Genomic DNA, 7,853 nt, shown 5'->3' with positions numbered 1-7,853 from the left:
AATCCCTCGCACGCCTCCTCCTCTCCCAAATCCCCAATCCCGTCGCCCGGTTCCTCCTCCCCAATCCCAGGCCTCGCACGGCGCCCCATTCCCCGACGCTCCTCTCCATCGGCGGCATCCGCTGCTTCGCGCCGCCACCCCGTCGTCATTGCTAGGGCCGCCTCCCCTTCCCGCCCCTTCCTTCCTCAGCCGCACGTCGTCGTCCCCACCCCGACGCTCGCCGTCATAGCCTTCTTCGTCGAGTCAGTACGGTGGCGCGGCGGCGGCAGCAGCGTGTGCGGCGTCCTCCTCTTCGACCCCAAGCACATCAGCAGTGGAGGGCTAGGAGGAGGCGGACGGCTACAGATCTTGTTGGGTTTGGCCTCCTCATCTACCTCGAGCTCGACCCTGAGCATGGTGCTGGCCAGGCTCGCGATTTGGTGGTGGTGTTGTTTGCTGGGAGGGTGGCGGCGGCCTCCACTACCTCGGCCCCCAGCGCGAGGACGGCGACCAGCAGCGGCGGCGCTCACCCGCGGGTAAGCCTTCTTGCCTCTCCTCTCGCTCAAACTCGTCATCCCAGACCACGAGCTCTCTCCCCTTCTTCCTCTCCTCTCTCTCTCCCTCCCTCACAGGTTGGTTTGGTACGCAGGTTTGCCGGCCGGCCGGCGGCCATCTCTATCTCCATTCTTCCTCTCACAGATTGGTCAGAGATTTGTTTGTATGCAGGTTTGCCGGCCGCCCAGCCATCTCTCTCTCCATTCTTCCTCTCCTCTCTCTCAAAGATTTGCTTGTACGCAGGTTTGCCGGCCAGCCATGATGCAGTTGAAGCCCATCCCATTAGTTGGAACCACCACTTCTCCTTTCCCATTTTTCCTCAAATCCGGCAGCCAAGGATCAATCAGATCTACAGGTTGATGCTTCTAAATGTTAAATTGTCTAGATCTCCCCCCTAAATATGCTTAAATTATAAACTGTGATGCATGCCTTTCTAATGTATTACACTATTTCGTACAGAAAAAACGTGAAATGTGATCTACTATGTGCTTTGCAAGACCGGCTTTTAGTTAAGCACTGATGCTTATTTATTACGGCATGGAAGAATGGTTCTGGAAAAGGGAGGTGAATTTCTTCTGGTTCACCATTTTGTAGTTCTTGTTGTCTGAATTTTGTGTGAAACCTTCAATGCAATATCTTGACATTAGGTTTCTTTCCCCTCTCAGACCCTTGCTAGAAACATCTTATTATGTTTATCTTGATCAAGTTGATCCAAGTTGTTTGATTTGATGTTCATTATGCCCTGATTGCAGTGATCTCATGCTTTGAAAATGTCAGCAATAAATCACAAAGGTGCCACTTGTCTTCCTGGAAGGTTGGTGTTTAGTCGGAATTACTTTTCTTTATGCTTACATGGTTACTGAATTTTGAATTGTTCAACATTTATATTTCTAGATCAAATGATTAAATGTTCAACATTTATTACGGCATGGAAGAATGGTTCTGGAAAAGGGAGGTGAATTTCTTCTGGTTCACCATTTTGTAGTTCTTGTTGTCTGAATTTTGTGTGAAACCTTCACTGCAATATCTTGACATTAGGTTTCTTTCCCCTCTCAGACCCTTGCTGGAAACATCTTATTATGTTTATCTTGATCAAGTTGACCCAAGTTGTTTGATTTGATGTTCATTATGCCCTTATTGCAGTGATCTCATGCTTTGAAAATGTCAGCAATGAATCACAAAGGTGCCACTTGTCTTCCTGGAAGGTTGGTGTTTAGTCGGAATTACTTTTCTTTATGCTTACATGGTTACTGAATTTTGAATTGTTCAACATTTATTTTTCTAGATCAAATGATTAAATGTTTCCGACATCCCCTCCAGAGAAGAATCAGAGGGAAAGCTTGAAGGAGCTTTAGGTTATATGGATGGTGATTCATATGGTCAAGGGTATGTTCAGAGGTATTTAAGTCTATTTAGATATTGGATAATATTTTAGTCTGATCTTTGGGTGCTTCTTTTCTCTTATTTGATAGATCACTTCAGTTTCACAATTTCTCTTGTTATTTCAATAATTACCCTACTACTATTTCCAGGTTGTTGCACTCTATATGCATAGTGAGTTGATTTTTTCACATTTGTGCCTGCAATATCTGGTCTAAATCATTCAAACTGACATTTGGCGAGGATAGGCTTCCCATGCTATTTTAGATACAATATTTATAGTCGGTGCTACATGAACTGAGCACCTACTGTAAATATATTTAAAATCAAAATACAATTTTGGAAACAGGGCACTAAAGCTAGCTCTGTTTGAGATCTAATCTTTTGCGATCAAACCTAACCAAGAAACAACACAACAAGATTATGTCCAGCTGGGTGTACATCGGCTGATGATGTCCACTTCATTTCTAAATGCGTTAACTCTGAAACACAAATAGCTTGAATCATATGGGATTGCCGCGCTTGGTTGCCGCGGCTGCTTCGGTTCGAATGCTCTTCGGTTGCTGCTGTGGTAAGCGTGACTTGTCTTGCTCTTCCTTCCAATCTTGCAGCCTGGGTTCTTGGCTACTTGGTTTAGGTTATGTCGTAGATGATGGCTCAAACTGGGTTTAGCCTATAGACACGTCAGTGACATAGGTCAGGCTCCATTTCCTGCCAAAGATTTAAAAAAATCTCAGAAACTGAATACCTGCAGAGTGCCATGGTCTAAACAGCAGGGGAAGGAACATAATTGTTCAGGATCTCTCGGTATTGTTATTGAGCTAAAAATAAGATCTGACTGATTTAGCTACAGCTGACTTTACACTGAATCAAAATGCAAAATAATGATTTACTTCATGTGTTTTCTCTGCTTTCATTGTTCTTCCATTGGTATTGTCCATCTTCTGGATTAGGGTGTTCTAATCTAACTACCATGGTTCCCCAACATCTCTGATGTTTATTTGCGTTCTGGGTTGTTGGCTCTTTAGTTTAGGTTATGTTATAGGTGATAACTCAAAATGGGATTAGCTTATAGGTACATCAGGAAAGTGCACATGAGGTTTTCTTCTTCAGTTATACAGGTCACATTAAAGAATCACACATGTGTTTGAACCTTCCTTAAGATTAGAGAATCACACCTAATTAATCCATTGACCAAATATATATTTGTCAATGAGGCACCTGTAGAAGGAGAGGGATCACCAGCGGTTGTATTTTTTATTGTTGCAGATTATCCTAGCTTATCATGGCTAGCTCTATTTGAACTCTGAATAGATTAACAGATTAAAGAATTGCACCTAATTAATCCGGCGACCAAATATATATTTGCCAATGAGACATTTGTGGAAGGAGAGGGATACCAATGCAGGTTGTCTAGAGGTGATTTGTTGTTAGTTTTGTTATGTCATTACGGTACAGACAATACCACTTGGTTGATGATTGATGATGGTTTGCTTCTGCCTCATAGTCATGTACTAAATATAGTCTCCAAACGCTGCATCCAACCAATATTTTTTTGGGTCTTGGATTTGAACCTACTCTTGGTTTTGGTCAGTTTACCTTCTGCATTTTCACTGTTAGAGTCATCTACTGTCCATGTGTATCTCAGCTGTCATATTTTGCTTGTCGTTGCTGTGTGCTCCAGGTTACTTGCTAATGTGACCTGCTGCTGGACTTGCCCGTGTTGTCTTCCTAGGATTTCTTCTTTCTCAGGTACTTATCTCCGTCCATTTGCTATGGCCCTCTGTTCATATACTATGTTTATGTGTATTTAACTTTTGTTACCAGATGATGTTGCTATGTTATTGATAAAAGCGTGCCTTCTGGGTTATTCACTATTTCGGCGTGTGTCTTTTCCTTGCATTCATTTAGTTTGTGTAACAGGATGTTCGTCGTCTCCTATTCTCCTCTGCATTTGTTGGACCTGGTCGCTGCTCACTGTCGGTTGTCGTACCATGGCTACCTGCGTGAGGTGGGCGGCAATGGTTCCGTCCTTGGAGGCGTGGAGCTTGAGATCGCTGTTGTCCAAGAGGGGCCTGCGCCCACCCGTTTTTTTTTTCTGGTCATCCGTGTTGTCTGGTTCGTAGTCTCCGTTCGAGGAATCGGCCTGGACCTGAGAGATCCCTGGACGCCTGCGCCTGATCGTCTTGCCGCCTTCTGTTCCCACCTCGACCGACCACAGGCCTCTGTCTTAGCCTCTCGTCCAACAGCAACTTGACCTCTGAATCTCGGTGAGCTCTGTACTTTTCAACCTTGCATTCGTATTGAAGATGGTGGTATTGTGCCATTTTCGAATTTTCAACGATTAGAGCAGATTTATTTTACTTTAGGCACCCACGCTTTTGTTGGGAACTAGAAGACTACATTTTGGGGAGATTTTTTGATTCCTGAATTTTGGATTTAATCAGCCATGATCCAATCCAGGTTTTGGCCGTCCTAATGTTAGTGGACTCATTTGAGTACAAATAGTACATAAAAGCTGCGACTGATATCATAGTAAAGGTGTGAATTGCATTTAGCTCTGTATAGCGAATTACTCAATACAAAATTGTAGCTGTCCAATTTGCAAAATATTTGAGAGGAGACACATAAGTACCAGTGCAAATGAATATACAATATAGTAGGCTGCAGCTGAGAAGAAACAACCAGATATATTGATCTCCTCATAAATATCTTTGGTCAAGCTGAAATATTATTTTTCATACCTTATTACACTAAATATCACCACAGCAATTACCATTGCATCAGGACAAGAATATGATTGATCAGGGATCCAAACGCTCACCTGAACCAGAATCATTAAATGTACTGCTGTAGAGCATAAGAATCCACCTTAGGTACTGTGACAATAACCCCAAATTGGAATATGACTCACTTTGTCCTTTGTCACTTTAGGGAGAGATATCAACACCCAAGTGCCATATAATGGCATCTTTTCACCACAGCTGAGCCTCATGGAGACAAAAGTGCTACCGTAGTTTAGTAAATAGTTCTCAAGTCGTACTGCACTTATCAAGCCTTAAACTATGACCTTACTATGTCAATTGGACATGCTAACATTTTCTAAAGATTAGTTAAATCAAAGTTGCAGACATTACAAACCTTAATAGCAGCATTTTGATATTAATGAAATGGCAATTAGGCAAACCTATGCCATCTCAATAGCAACATTCTGACTTGAAACAACATCAGAAAATTACCATCTCAGCCACGAGCCCTTATGAAGCAGATCATTTAGAAGCTTATAATTAAATCCATGCATTTGATGTAAACTGAAGAAATATGTTTTAGTTTCTCTGGCTGACAACACCTGATATCGTTAGTGCTTTCACTTTGCTTTCAGGTACTGTATTCAGATACTGAAGTTCAGCAAAGGTTTTCAGTTTGGTTTTGTTACTTACCTCCTATGTTAGAAACAACAAGCCTTAACTAAGAAGAGTAAAGACTGTTGCTGTTCTGGAAGCTATGATGAAGGAGCTGCGACTTCCAGGCCCTGAGTACATCCACGACGTTGCCGCATGGGACAGCTTCACGACTAAAGTGGTGTTCTTCCCATCCATCCAGTTTATGCGCGCTTCGGAGGAACCTTACTCACTGTACGGTTACCCGGCAATGACTCTGGAAGCTGCAAAACGTGATGCTGCTCGACAGGCTATCGCGTATATGGAGCAATCTGAGAAGAAAGTGCCTTCGGGTTTCGCAGATGCTGCTTTCGAGGAAGAGAAGAAAAGAGCGGAGTTTCTCCGTCATGAATTGGAGAAGAATAAAGAAAAGTTGATCCGAAAGTTCAACCAGCCGATACAAACCGCGGCAGCATGTGATGAGTACATTGACACTGTAACTGAATCAAACCGTCGTATCAAGGATATTATCCTGAAGACGTTGACTCCAGGTTGTACCACTCCACCTCACCAATGTCAGAGTAGCCTCCTTGAAATCCAGAATATCGCTATTAGTCTTAGTCAACATACAGCTAAGGCAATTGTCATGGTCAGAGCTGCAGGACCATCTCCATTTGGTGAGGACACTTTTCATAATGACCGGCTCTCTTCATCCGGTAACTCAGATTTGTCGTCAACGAGATTTGCCCCTCCTGAGTTTGACTCTGATGGACGTCCTACAGACTATTCCGTGTAATCGTTCTTATCCAGATTAGGAATATTGCTTCCCATATCTGATCATGGGCAATAGTCCTTCAATCTACTATCCAATGTTAAACTAGCTGCCATACTTGGTTTGGAGGAAAGACTTTGTACTGAAATGGATTATCATATTGGCAGCTTTTTTCATCACACTTACACGTCTATTTCATCTATTTTTGTACCGCATTTGATCTTTATAATCAGTCCATTTAGTACACAGTCATGATCTCTGTGTATTTGGTCTTCTGTTTTGTCTTTTTAGTTGTACAGCATATTCTACGGGGAGAACAGAACTAAAGTACATTTGAGGAGAGTATGCTATGTTTTCTAATGATATAATTTATTATATTCGTTAAATTGATGATTTTAAATTTTCACACGAGATCTACGGGGTCGTGCGCCAAGGCGCACATCTAAATCTAGTATGTATGCTTCCTCCCTATCCAAGCAGATACAACGAGAGATTTAATAAAAAGCAAATACAACGAGAGGGAGAAAGTCATTGCTGTAATCATGGAGGTGATTGTGTGGTGTGGTTCTTTATCCTCGGGGTGGAAAACTTTCTTGGGAAAGCAATTAACGAATGAATTAAAGATACGGCAATAGCCCTCCATAATTGTCGCACATAATTACCACACTGTCATAGTTAAAGTTTACTGGAGACCTCCCCCGTCATGAGAGCGATCCATGGCATCACGAATCTAAGCCAACGATCCGTCCTCTCCATCCATCCAACGCTCCCAACACGATTAATTAGAAAATCTCATCTTCTCCTGTAGCCTTCCCTCTGCCAGCGGTGGGAAAAAAAGCAGCAACCAAATTTTTTGGATGACTTCCTGCCTCTCTCCTCCCTCCCTCAAAACTCAAACAAGACCTGAATTGAGAGTCTATAAATACAAGACCATAGCCCCCCACGGCTAGTGGCTTATCGCGACCGACTGACTTAGACTTAGACTTAGACTTAGACTTTGACTCTTTACTCGTTGAGGAGAGGAGAGGAGAGGGCACCATGCTCCGTTGTATCGACTCTTTACTCATCGAGGAGAGGAGAGGACGGTTACTCTATCAAAGCCGACTTTGATCAATCTCCGTCCGACTTGGTTTGGATCACGAATCCTCTATTCCTATCTTTTGGCTTTATTTGATGAATCCATCCATCCGTCAATCGATCCATGTTGTTACGTCTTCTTCCCTATCTTTGATGAATTTTTTATTATTATGCCGTGCTGCCGGAAAGGGAGTTGGGGCCCCGCCGGGAGATCAAGGAAGCGGGATGATCAGATCGGATCGGCGGTTTGCCGCGACCAATGAACTTAGACTTTGACTTTTTACTCGGAGAGGAGAGGAGAGCACGGCTACTCTGTCTTCGAAGCTGACTTTGATCGATCTCCGGCCAGCATCGTTCTGATCATGGGCGGGTGGCTCGGTAAATTTCTGTTTCTATCTTTGGCTTTGTTTGATGAATCCATGTAGGTTACATCTTCTTCGTTCCCCTGTCGTTTCGATGAATCAGTTTTTTTGTTATGAGATGGCGGAAAGGGAGTTGGGGCCCCACCGGCCGGTAGAGGAAGCGGCGATGGATCGGATGGGATCAGTGACAGATTGTACGAAGGTTTGGATGGGCTGGAAAATAAAACCGTGATTAGTCATCAGTCTTTTTATTTTCTCTGGAGCCGTAGCTGGCACATATATACGTATTGAGTATCTGATCTGCATGTATCGTGCGCGTGTATTGATCCAACTTGTAAGTAGTTTTGA

At 43.2% G+C, this 7,853-nt stretch overlaps 1 long non-coding RNA gene across 1 annotated transcript; it reads left to right on the top strand.

The window, feature by feature from the left end:
* The first annotated feature begins 227 nt into the window (after window positions 1-227).
* Window positions 228-889, top strand: LOC127325880 (uncharacterized). Its single transcript, XR_011745896.1, has 3 exons — window positions 228-515; window positions 629-705; window positions 778-889. It is a non-coding gene; the product is annotated as an uncharacterized lncRNA (long non-coding RNA).
* The last annotated feature ends 6,964 nt before the right edge of the window (window positions 890-7,853 follow it).

Source organism: Lolium perenne, chromosome 5, assembly GCF_019359855.2.
Source record: "Lolium perenne isolate Kyuss_39 chromosome 5, Kyuss_2.0, whole genome shotgun sequence".
NCBI classification, from domain to species: Eukaryota; Viridiplantae; Streptophyta; class Magnoliopsida; order Poales; family Poaceae; genus Lolium; species Lolium perenne.
The sequence above is the reverse complement of the archived record's forward strand: the minus strand, read 5'-3'. Positions and strand labels throughout refer to the sequence as shown.